Raw genomic sequence first — 13,445 nt, 5'->3', positions numbered from 1 at the left:
CATTAGTACCCGACCTCACTAATGCTTTTTGTGGCTGAATGGAAGCAAGTCCCCACAGCAATTTTCCAACATCTAGTGGAAAGTCTTCCCATAAGAGTCAAGGCTGTGACAGCAACAAAGGGGGACCAACCCTATATTAATGCCCTTGATTTTGGAACGAGAAGTTCGACGAGCAGGTGTCCACATACTTCTGGTTTTGTAGCGTAAATTTGTTCATTACAATGACCAGAACAAGAATGGACCGTTTGTGCGTCACATCCGGTGGAATATTCTAGCGGATTCGTCTGTGGGGCTTTAAAAGCAGGCGCGCTCAGACGTGAAGTGAGATACTTTGGACAGGAGAATCATTATTGGAATGTGATAAGCAGTCACTTTGTACACATGAAGAAGTAACTATTATAGAAGAGAGATTTATTTAATACGATTATTTAGTTCCATTCAAGACGTGCAATCATTTGCACTATTTCAGCAGCATCTTTAGGTCATTCCAGGTAAGTACAACTGTTTAAACTAACCGCATATCAGCTTACATAGTGTGCATAAAACCGACTTTTGTCTCCCATATGCAATTTTTATGAGCATTTCAGTCAATTTTATTTACAGAGGCTATGGATCGACGACTTTGTTCTCAATGTGTGACGCACTTTGTATAAAATAAAATTGCAGCAACCATTTTGTTTTTATATTTTGAAAATCATTTCAGATTTAAAAATAATATTATCTAAAGTGAGAATTATGCATTTAGCGCCCAACTTTACCCACTCTATAGACTATAGAACGTAGTAAACCAGCGAGGAATGTATGAAGATGCGCGTGGCTCTGGTGCTGAAGAAACTGCGTAGTGTGCGCACACCCACCGGATCAACCTATGGGCTACTGCCGAGCCCACTGTCGACTTGTTATCTGTTGTAACTAGATACTCTACTACTTTGACTGTGTTTAGGAACTTGCAGTAGTTCATATTTTGAAAATGTACAATACATATTGCTTTTGAAATAGATTTTCCTTTGAAAATGAAATTGATAGTCTTATTTTGGAGCGTTTTTGACTATAATAGATGAGGCTGCTATGGCTTGGTACATTTTTTATTTCACCTTTATTTAACCAGATTGGCTAGTTGAGAACAAGTTCACATTTACAACTGCAACCTGGCCAAGATAAAGCAAAGCAGTGCGACACAAACAACAACAAAGAGTTACACATGGAATAAACAAACATACAGGCAATAATACAATAGAAAAAGTCTATATACAGTGTGTGCAAATGTGGTAGGTTAAGGGAGGTAAGTCAATAAATAGGCCATAGTGGAGAAATAATTACAACATAGCAATTAAACACTGGAGTGATATATGTGCAGAAGATGAATGTGAAAGTAGAGATACTGGGGTGCAAAGGAGCAAAATAAATAACAGTATTTTACCTTTATTTAACTAGGCAAGGCAGTTAAGAACAAATTCTTATATTCAATGACGGCCTAGGAACAGTGGGTTAACTGCCTGTTCAGGGGCAGAACGACAGATTTGTACCTTGTCATTTCAGGGATATGAACTTGCAACCTTTCGGTTACTAGTCCAACACTCTAACCACTAGGCTACCCAGCTACCCCAAGTATGGCGATGAGGTAGTTGGATGAGCTATTTACAGATGGACGATGTACAGGTGCAGTGATCGGTGTTTCCGGAGTCCCATAGGGCAGCACACAATTATGTTTCCTACAGATTCATTTGATATATAATTATTCGAGAGATTGGTGGTTGATTGAGTTTCTTTAGGCATAGGCCTACAGTGTTTATTTATGCCTAGATCAGAGTCCCTACAATAATAATTAGATGGCTGTCAATTATCAACTGCAGGGGATTGAACAAGTAGCGAAATTGTCTTGTGGCCTACCATAGTGGACAAATACAGACCTCAAACCTGGAGCTCTGAATATAGCACAATTGTGTGCACCATTGTTATAGTAGTTATTGTAATGTAATATGTCATGAAGTTGACTATACATTAGGACAGATAATACAAATGAATATAAAGTCAAATCAAAATGCAGCAAAGTGTTCTCTTAGTCGACTGGTTTATCTCACTATGGGACACACCCTCTTGCGGGTCATTGGTTGAAGACTTCAGCCACTCCTATTTGCCATATCTTAAATTTTAGCCTACTGGAAAGTGTGTGCCCTCGGGCTTGGAAGGAAGCAATGGTAATTCTGCTACCTAAGAATAGTAAAGCCCCCTTTACTGGCTCAAATAGCCGACCAAACAGCCTGTTACCAACCCTCAGTAAACTTTTGGGAAATATTGTGTTTGACCAGGTACAATGCTATTTTAAGAAATTGACAAACTTTCAGCATGCCTATATCGGACATTAACAAGCACAGCACATTTTTTTTAACCTTTTATTTAACTAGGCAATTCTTATTTTCAATGACGGCCTAGGAACAGTGGGTTAACTGCCTTGTTCAGCGGCAGAATGACAGATTTTTACCTTGTCAGCTCAGGGATTCGATTTTGTGAACGTTTGGTTACTAGTCCAACGCTCTAACCACTAGGCTACCTGCCACCACTTACACGAATGACTGATGATTGGCTGAGAGAAATTGTTTATAAAAAGATTGTGGGGGCTGTTTTGTTAGACTTCAGTGCGGCTTTTGACATTTTCCTTGGCCCAAAAAAATGATACCGCAAAACAAACATGCGCAGCCTTTTAAGCATTCTAATACAGTTAAATAGTTAACACACACGGACAAAGCGGTCAAAGGCACTGCATCTCAGTGCAAGTGGCATCATTACAGTCCCTGGTTCGAATCCAGGCTGTATCACATCCGGCTGTGATTGGGAGTCCCATAGGGCAGCACACAATTGGCCCAGCATCGTCCGGAATAGGCGTCATTGTAAATAAGAATTTGTTCTTAACTGACTACTTAAAGGTTACACACACCACACTAGCCAAAACGTTATTTTGTTGGCATTTACGTATGTCCCCGTTACCAGTAAAACATAATCAAAACCTATTTATTTCACTTACTTGCCGTGCTGTTCAATCATTTCATTCCAAACCAGGATTTCATCATGCATGTCAAGCAGTGAAGTTTCAGCGCTATCTGTCCATGGCCTCGGTGCGCACTGTCATTGTGTCCGTCTCCATCTTGTCCAGCTGTGTATGAAACATTTCACGTTAACCCTGTTTGTCTGCATCGAAGTAGCGGTCCTTGTACCTAGCATCGAGCATGGTAAAGAGGCTCAGAGAGAATGCCACCGAATCGCTTGTTCACAGCCTCAAGTTTTAACCCCACGGTATGTGTCAAAGTTTTGTCGACCCACTGTGCTGTCAGACTCATAATGCTCATGGGGCTGACATCGCTGGACCAAATGTCAGTAGTCAAGCTCATGGATGTGAGTTTCAACAATACTGTGTAACTCCGTAGGGCAAAATTGGAAAAATAGTGTGTACCAGGGCTCGACCAGTCGGCGAAAGCCAACATAATCCACGACAGAGCATGATTGATTGTCAAGGGTAATGAATTCCATTATCTTGGCGTTAATGGATTTCACCTTTGACTTGTCTCGCTGAAAATGTCTTACTCTTTCAAATGACTGCTTGACTTGAACTTGTTTAGTTGTTGGAAGTGTACGCTTAGCATTTTTCTGCTTTTGTCTGTGTAGCGCTGTCTTTTTCATTACGTCATCGACTTACGTTATATAGGTATGCACGTCAGCTTTGACATCGGTTTTGCATATCAGGGTTAAACTAGACATCGGGCCGATGTTGGCATTTTTGGCTAATATCGTCCGATTCCGATATCGTCCATCCCTATGTGTTATGGCTTTACACACCCTGCTATATTGGGATAATGAGTTACCTGTCTAACAGAACACAGAGGGTGTTGTTTAATGGAAGCCTCTCCAACATAATCCAGGAAGAATCAGGAATTCTCCAAGGCAGCTGTCTAGGCCCATTACTTTTTTCAATCTTTACTAATGAATTGCCACTGGCTTTGAGGAAAGCCAGAGTGTCTATGTATGCGGATGACTCAACAGCTACTACAGAGACTGAAATGTCTGCAACACTTAACAAATAGTTCCAGTTAGTGACAGAGTGGCTGGCAAGGAATAAGTTAGTCCTAAATATTTCTAAAGCATCGTATTTGGGACAAATCATTCACTAAACCCTAAACCTCGAATAAATCTTGTAATTAATAATGTGGAAATTGAGCAAGTTGAGATGACTAAAAATGCTTGGAGTAACCCTAGATTGTACTGTCATGGTCAAAACATATTGATACAACAGTAGCTAAGCTGAGGAGAAGTATGTCCATGATAAGGCGCTGCTGTACCTTCTTGACAGCAGTGTCAACAAGGCAGGTCCTACAGGCCCTACACCTACTAATTCAAGGGATTTTCTTTTCTTTTTACTATATTCTACATTGTAGAATAATGGTGACGACATCAAAACTATGAAATAACACCAAAAAAAGTGTTAAATTTTTTAAAAAAAAATTAGATTCTTCAAAGTAGCCACCCTTTGCCTTGATAACAGCATTGCACAATATTGTCATTCTCTCAACCAGATTCATGAAGTAGTCACATGGAATTCATTTCAATTAACAGGTGTGCCTTCTTAATTTGTGGAATTTCTTTCCTTCTTCATGCATTTGAGCCAATCAGTTGTGTTGTGACAAGGTAGTGTTGTTATACAAAAGATATCCCTATTTGGTAAAAAAAACAAGTCCACATTGTGGCAAGAACAGCTCAAAGCAAAGAGAAACAACAGTCTATCTGTAATGATTGTCGTCGGGAGAAGGGGAAGAGGACCCAAGTGCAGCGTGGTACGTATTCATAATGATTTTAATAAAGATGACTACTGGAACATAAAAAACAAACTGACAAACGAACAGTTCTGCAAGGTGCAACAAAAACACTAAACAGAAAAGAATCACCCACAACTCAAAATGGGAAAACAGGCTACGTAAGTATGGCTCTCAATCAGAGACAATGATAGACAGCTGCCTCTGATTGAGAACCATACCAGGACAAACACATAGAAAAACAATAACTTAGACCTACAACATAGAATACCCACCCATATCACACCATGACCAAACTAAAAATAGAAACATACAAAGCAGCGTGACTGTCACGTCTAATCAAGGTGGGTGGAATCAGGCGCAGAGAGCAAATGGCGATAATAAGTTTATTCTCCGGTGAACAAAATAAACACGGTCAACCCAAATACAAACAGGGTGAAATTATCCAAAACAGGATAACAGACTAACCGGAGAATAATAAACACAAAAACACCGACAGATGAAACGAATGACAAAATAAACAATCCCGCACAAAACAAGGGCGGGACAACCTACATTATATACAGACACTAATTAACTAAATGACACACAGGTGAAAACAATCAGACAAAACCAACAGATACACGAAAAGGGGTCGGTAGTGGCTAGTAGGATGGTGACGACGACCGCCGAGCACCGCCTGAACGGGCAGGAGAGTCAACCTCGGCGGAAGTCGTGACTGTACCCCCCCGACGTGCGGCTCCCGCAGCGCGCCGCCACCGTCCTCGAGGACGACCCGTGGACGGGGTGCTGGGCGATCCGGGTGGAGGCGGTGGAATTCTATCAGGAGAGAAGGGTCCAAAATGTCCCTCACCGGAACCCAGCATCTCTCCTCCGGGCCGTACCCCTCCCAGTCCACGAGGTACTGTAGGCCCCCCCACCCGGCGTCTAGAATCCAGAATGCCTCGAACTGTATACGCCGGGGGCCCATCGATGTCCAGAGGGGGCGGAGGGACCTCAGACACCTCACCTTCTTGCAGGGGACCAGCCACCACCGGCCTGAGGAGAGACACATGAAACGAGGGGTTAATACGGTAATACCTAGGAAGTTGTAACCTATAACACACCTCGTTTATTCTCCTCAGGACTTTGAACGGCCCCACACACTGCGGCCCCAGCTTCCGAAAGGGCAGGCGGAGGGGTTTCGGGTCGAGAGCCAGACCCTGTCCCCCGGTGCAAACACGGGGGTCTCACTGCGGTGCTGGTCAGCGCTCCTCTTCTGCCGTTCTCCCGCTAACCGTAATGAGTCCTGAACGGCTTTCCAGGTGTCCTTGGAGCGCTGTACCCATTCCGCCACCGCAGGAGCCTCGGTCTGACTCTGATGCCATGGAGCCAGGACCGGCTGGTAACCTAACACACACTCAAAAGGAGACAAGTTAGTAGAGGAGTGGCGTAAGGAGTTCTGGGCTAGTTCGGCCCATGGAACATATCTTGCCCACTCACCAGGCCGGTCCCGGCAATAGGACCGCAGAAACCTGCCCACATCCTGGTTAACACGCTCCACCTGCCCATTACTCTTGGGGTGAAAACCTGAGGTTAAGCTAACCGAGACCCCCAGTCTCTCCATAAACGCCCTCCACACTCTGGACGTGAATTGGGGACCCCGATCAGAGACGATGTCCTCTGGCACCCCATAGTGCCGGAAGACATGGGTAAACAAAGCCTCAGCAGTCTGCAGGGCCGTAGGAAGACCGGGCAACGGAATAAGACGACAGCACTTAGAAAAACGATCCACAACGACCAGGATCGTAGTACTTCCCTGGGACGGGGGAAGGTCGGTAAGAAAATCCACCGATAAATGTGTCCACGGCCGTTGTGGAACGGGGAGGGGTTGTAATTTCCCTCTAGGTAGGTGCCGAGGAGCCTTGCTCTGAGCACACACTGAGCAGGAGGAGACATAAAATCTCACGTCTTTAGCCAGTGTGGGCCACCAGTATCTCCCTCTCAGACTCTGCACTGTCCTCTTGATACCAGGATGACCCGAGGAAGAGTATGAGCCCACCTAATCAGCTTGTCCCGGACCACCCTCGGCACGTACTTGGTCCCTACTGGACAGTTAGGAGGAGCCGGCTCTGACCGTGAGGCCCTCTCTATCTCAGCATCTACCTCCCATACCACCGGTGCCACGAGACATGACGGTGGAATGATGGGAGTTGGCTCTACTGACCGTTCCTCGGTATCATAGAGGCGAGACAGTGCGTCAGCTTTGGTGTTTTGGGAGCCTGGCTGATATGTGAGGGTAAACTGGAACCTAGTAAAAAACATGGCCCATCTAGCCTGACGTGGATTTAGTCTCTTAGCTGCCCGGATGTACTCGAGATTACGATGGTCAGTCCAGATGAGAAAAGGGTATTTAGCCCCCTCAAGCCAATGTCTCCACACCTTCAGAGCCTTGACTACAGCTAACAACTCCCGGTCCCCCACATCATAGTTTCGCTCCGTTGGGCTGAGCTTGCTCGAAAAGAAAGCACACGGGCGGAGTTTGGATGGCACGCCCGAGCGTTGGGACAGCACGGCTCCAACCCCAGCCTCGGACGCATCCACCTCCACTATGAACGCTAAAGAGGGGTCCGGATGCGCCAACACGGGCGCATTGGTGAACAGCTCCTTCAGACGACTGAAAGCTCTGCCCGCCTCCGGTCCTCCCTTCAGCAGTGAGGTGATGGGAGCAGCCACTACCTCCGGTAGTAATTGGCAAACCCTAAAAACCGCTGCACTTTCACTGTGGTTCGGAGTCGGCCAATTACGCACGGCTGTAACACGATCATCCTCCATCACCACCCCGGACGTGGAAATACGATAACGGACAGTTTGAAAAACTCACATTTCTCCGCCTTGCAATACAGGTCATGCTCCAGTAGTCGCCCAAGTACCTTACGCACCAGAGACACATGCTCCGCGCGTGTGGCAGAATAGATCAAGATGTCATCAATGTACACTACCACTCCCTGCCCGAGCAGGTCTCGGAGAATCTAATCTAAGAAGGATTGGAAAACGGCTGGAGCATTCTTCAACCCGTATGGCATGACGCAGTACTCATAATGACCAGAAGTAGTACTAAATGCGGTTTTCCACTCATCTCCTCCCCGGATACATACCAGATTATACGCGCTCCTCAGGTCCAGTTTTGTGAAGAATCGCGCCCCGTGAAATGATTCCATTGCCGTAGTGATGAGAGGTAGTGGGTAACTAAACCCCACTGTAATGGAATTTAGACCTCTATAATCAATACACGGACGCAGACCTCCATCCTTCTTCTTCACAAAAAAGAAGCTTGAGGAGACGGGTGATATGGAGGGCTGAATGTACCCCTGTCCCAGCGATTCGGAAACATATGTTTCCATCGCAACTGTCTCCTCCTGGGACAATGGATACACGTGACTCCTAGGAAGTGCAGCATTTTCCAGAAGGTTTATCGCGCAGTCCTCTCGACGATGAGGTGGTAATTGGGTCGCCTTCCCTTTACTGAAGGCGATAGCCAAATCGGCATATTCAGAGGGAATGCGCACGGTGGAAACTTGGTCTGGACTCTCCACCGTAGTCGCACCAACGGCAACTCCTATACACCTACCTGAACACTCCTTTGACCACCCCTTAAGAGCCCCCTGTCGCCAGAAAATCACCGGGTTGTGTTGAGCTAACCAGGGAACCCCAAACACCACTGGAAACGCAGGTGAATCTATAAGGAACAGGCTAATCTGCTCCTTATGATCACCCTGCGTTACCATGTCCAGCGGCACCGTAGCCTCCCTAATTACTCCTGACCCTAATGGTCGGCTATCTAAGGAGTGCATGGGGAAAGGTCGATCTAACGACACCAGGGGAATCCCTAGCCTTAACGCAAGCCCACAATCCATAAAATTCCCAGCTGCGCCTGAATCGACTAGTGCCTTATGCTGGGGGAAAGGGGGAAAACCCAGGGAAAGAAATCAATACAAACACATGACCGACAGGAAGCTCTGAATGAGTTTGGTGCTTACTCACCTAGGGTGATCGAGCAGTGTTCCGCCTGTCCTCCCGACTCCTAGACGAGTTCCTCCAGCAACGGTCGGACGTGTGCCCTCGTCGACCACAACCGGTGCAGGAGGTCCCCCTCGAAGCCGTACCTCCTAATTCCATAGGGATAGGAACAGGGGGGCTGGGGATTGGAAACGACAGGACCTGATCCGAACGCCCGCGAGCAGCCAGCAGGTTGTCGAGACGGATAGCCAGATCGATAAGTCCATCCAGTGTGAATGTGGTGTCCCGACATGCCAGCTCACTGCGGACGTCCGCCCTGAGACTACATCTAAAATGTCGTTCCATCCTGCTCCTGCTGCCAAAGTCCTAAACTCTAGGGCAAAATCCTGTACGGTCCTCATCTCCTGACGCAGGTGAAACAGCCATTCGCAAATAGCGATAATAAGTTTATTCTCCGGTAAACAAAATAAACACGGTCAACCCAAATACAAACAGGGTGAAATTATCCAAAACAGGATAACAGACTAACCGGAGAATAATAAACACAAAACCACCGACAGACGAAACGAATGACAAAATAAACAATCCCGCACAAAACAAGGGCGGGACAACCTACATTATATACAGACACTAATTAACTAAACAACACACAGATGAAAACAATCAGACAAAACCAACAGGTACACGAAAAGGGATCGGTAGTGGCTAGTAGGACGGTGACGACGACCGCCGAGCACCGCCTGAACGGGCAGGAGAGCCAACCTCTGCGGAAGTCGTGACAGTGACACTATCAATACTTTAAGACATGAAGGTCAGTCAATTCTGAAAATTTTCAGTCGCAAAAACCATTAAGCGCTATGATGAAAATGGCTCTCATGAGGACCACCACAAGAAAGGAATACCCAGTGATACCTCTGCTGCAGAGGATAAGTTCATTAGTATTACCAGCCCCAGAAATTGCAGCCCAAATAAATGCTTCAGAGTTCAATTAACAGACATATCTCAACATCAACTGTTCAGAGGAGACTGTGTGAATCAAGCCTTCATGGTTGAATTTCTGCAAAATAAACATTGCTAAAGGACACCAATAAAAAGAGACTTGTTTGGGCCAAGAAACACTAGCAATGGACAGCAGACCAGTGGAAATCTGTCCTTTGATCTGATGAGTCCAAATTTTTAATTATTGGTTCCAACTGCTGTGTCTTTGTGAAACACAGAGTAGGTGAACGGATGATCTCCGCATGTGTGGTTCCCACCGTGAAGCATGGAGGAGGAGGTGTGATAGTGTCACCAGCAAATCACCGTCTGATTTATTTAGAATTCAAGGCACACTTAACCAGCATGGCTATCACAGCATTCTGCAGCGATACGCCATCCCATCTCGTTTGGGCTTAGTGGGACTATCATTTATTTTTCAACAGGACAATGACCCAAAACACACCTCCAGGCTGTGTAAGGGCTATTTGACCAAGAAGGAGAGTGATGGACCATTGCAAAGCTTACTCTTCCAAAGTGCGGGCATTACATGTCCGGGACGGATTCCCATCCACTCTGTACTACTTGCCTCACCGCTAAACACTCTATGGAGGCTCTCGTCAGGTAGCACCCTCTCTGACCAGAAAATGGATTACTCCCCTGAAGAATTTCTACCTTCTGCTTAGTTTGTGCTACCCAACTAGACTAAAGAGGTAGTGCAGGAATCAATAACTGACCACCCCTTGACATTGAGTTTCCCACGCCTCCCCCACCTTTCAAGAAGACTAGGATGGATGGAATCTCCTCTGAGTGATTCTACATCCGTCTGACAGTGTTTACCAGCATTCTCAGACTATCTGGTGTTTTTGTTGGAATCTTCCTGGGCAGACCCACTCAAGTCAACTTTTCCTGACTTCCACCACTTGGATATGCACAGCATGTAGTTGTCAGGATGGCTCAGCCCGTTTCCTGTGGAGCCTTCCCTGGCTGAGCACCTTGACCCGACAGCTTTGAGCTCCTCTTCCTCTGCCCCCAAGCTCGCTCAACCCAATAACCGCTTCACTGCGTCCGTGTATGAAAGGATTTCTGATCTGCAGCTCAGACGGGGCACTCTGTGAAACCATCTGCCCTCCTTTCTGTCTACATGGTGGTGCAGGCTGTGGGACTCCCTGGTGAATGCTGGCAACGTCGACCGGGAGAAGCAAAGTCCCCTTATTGGCCATACCACTCAAGTGTACGCTGAGGCTTTTGGGAGGATCATGGTGCATTCGATCGCCCACATTCACCCAGGTCGTCACCATGAGGCCTCCCTCCCAGAACTGGAGGATCCCTAAGAAGCCTCAGTAGCCTTCTCCGGCAGCTCCGTCCCAGGGACACGGACCGTCTGCTCACCAGCAATGCGTTGCCTCAGGGCACAGGCATCACTCCAAGCAATGAGCAGCGGAGACCACCTCAGCTCCATTTGGTGGGACATGGAGGAAGCGGCACACCTAGTGTAATGTGTGGGGGCTCGAGGAACCAGCAGAGCTCCTCCGACCTCGCCGACCAGAGTCTTCTTAGGAGTCCTGCGTCAGGTCACAAGCTTGTTTACACACGGCAGAGGTGTAGCACAGGGTGCCCCCATCTCAAGACCCAGAAGTTGAGGCAGGTCAACACTGTTCCCCAAGTTCAGTTCTCAAATGGTTCCAATTTACATACAGGCCGATAGGCCAAGGTGATGGTTCAGAATACTCCTATGCAAGACAATGAACCTTTCGAGGGCGTCATTGTCTAGCCTGGCTGGTCCCATATCCCTTCCACAGAACAGGTTGCCCACATGTGGAGTCGCCCCAGGGGAGCAACTGCCACAAATAAAAAAAGCTTGCCTCCGAACGTGGTTGCCACAATTCAGGGCGCCATAGCCCCTTTTACAAGAGGTCTTTACGACCTGAAGTAGAGGGTATTAGAGATGGTGTAAGAGACGTGACTTGGCCCACTGTCATTGTTCCATCACTGCCGTTCTCTCCTTCCTACAGGAATGGCTCAACAAGGGCACGGCCTTTTCCACCTTTAAGGTATACTTGGTGGCGATCTCAGCCTGCCATGTAGGACTAGGTGAGACGACAATCAGGTCTGACTCCCTGGTTTGTCATTTTATCAAAGGGAGTCTCCGTCTGGTCTCCAAGCAACTTGCCCCATCATGGGCCTTGGCACTGGTTCAGGATGTAATTATATGCGATCACTTTGAACCTCTGGAGACAGTGGCTCTTAAGACTCTGTCTTATAAGATGGCCTTGTTGCTCTCCTTGGCCACAGCCAAGCGCTTTAACGACCTTCATGCACTCTCTGTTTATTTGTGTGGTGGCTAGTTGGGCTTCCCCTCACACCTTTTGAGGTTCTATTGCCTGGATGTAACCACGCCCTCCCTGGTGCACATAGTCTATGGTGCTGAGTAGGATGGATCAGGTACATTACCATACATTGTAATATTGTGTGTGTGTCTCTTCACTGCCCGTGTTCCATAAGGTGTAGTTGTTACTGCTTACTTGAGCTACTTGATGTGGAATAGAGTTCCATGTAGTCATGTCTCTATGTAATACTGTGCATTTCCCAGAGTCTGTTCTGGACTTGGACTGTGAAGACACTCATGGTGGCATGTCTTGTGAGGTGTCTGAGCTGTTTGCTGGTTGTTTTAAGTTGATGGGTCATTTATAACAAACCCTTTTGATATAGCCAATCATTTCAATGGCTGTTTCACTGGTAAAGTGGACAAACAGAAGTTGAATAACATTGAACAGTGAACCATCATTTGTGTATTGAAGATCTAATAATGAAAGAGAAGGATTTCTGTTTTGAATTTGGTCATGTTCGTGTGGAGGAGGTGGAAAAACAATTGTTATGCATCAATAATGATGAGCCACCAGGTATAGAGAACTTAGATGGTAAACTATTGGGAATGGTAGCAGACTTTATTGCCACCCTTATTTGCCATGTTTTTAACCAGAGCCTAAAGAAGTGTTTGTGTGTGTCCACAGGCATGCAAGGAAGTAATTACACTATCTTTGCTGGCCGTAACAGCCACCCAATCAGTTTGCTGCCTGTTCTTAGTAAACTGAGTCATTTTTTAACAAAAACTTGTTCTTTGAAAAATACCACTATAAACTACTGATTTTCAGCATGCATTTAGGGAAGGACACTCAACTTGTACTGTATTGACTCAGATGACTGATTGGCTAAGCTACTTCTCTAACATCAGATATGTACAGTGTGGTATCTCTCAGGGCAGTAGCCTTGGGCCGTTACTCTTCTCTATTTTTACAAATGATGTACCACAAATGATTAGCCAAGCTAAAATGATTATATATGCTGATGTTTGCACTTTCTACACATCAGCACCTAAAGCCAGTGTTTTCACTAAGACTCTTAGCAAGGTGTTCGTGTCAGAATGGGTAATTAACAATAAACTGGTCTTAAATACATCTAAAAACAAAATTGTATTTGGTTCAAACCATTCTTAGACCTAAACCTCAACTGGAGTTGTGCATAAAGGGTGTGACCGTTTAAAAAGCTGAACTCCTAGGAGGATATCATAGTCAAGTCATATTGACAAAGTTGTTGTGAAGATGGGGAGAGGTATGTCTGTTGTGAAAAAAAGATATGTTCTGCGTTTTTGACACATCTACTGTACTA

At 46.1% G+C, this 13,445-nt stretch overlaps 1 protein-coding gene across 2 annotated transcripts in view; it reads left to right on the top strand.

Annotated features, from left to right (window-relative positions):
• The first annotated feature begins 278 nt into the window (after nt 1–278).
• The window catches only part of tmem269 (transmembrane protein 269), a 32,001-nt gene continuing 18,834 nt past the window's right edge, over nt 279–13,445 (top strand). For both annotated transcript variants that reach the window (XM_046344358.1, XM_046344357.1), the window contains exon 1: nt 279–491. The gene's annotated coding sequence lies outside the window, so the exon portion shown is untranslated. The remainder of the gene's footprint in view (nt 492–13,445) is intronic.

The sequence above is a fragment of the Oncorhynchus gorbuscha genome, linkage group LG03, assembly GCF_021184085.1.
Source record: "Oncorhynchus gorbuscha isolate QuinsamMale2020 ecotype Even-year linkage group LG03, OgorEven_v1.0, whole genome shotgun sequence".
Taxonomy (NCBI): domain Eukaryota; kingdom Metazoa; phylum Chordata; class Actinopteri; order Salmoniformes; family Salmonidae; genus Oncorhynchus; species Oncorhynchus gorbuscha.
This window is presented reverse-complemented; position numbering and strand designations above follow the sequence as displayed.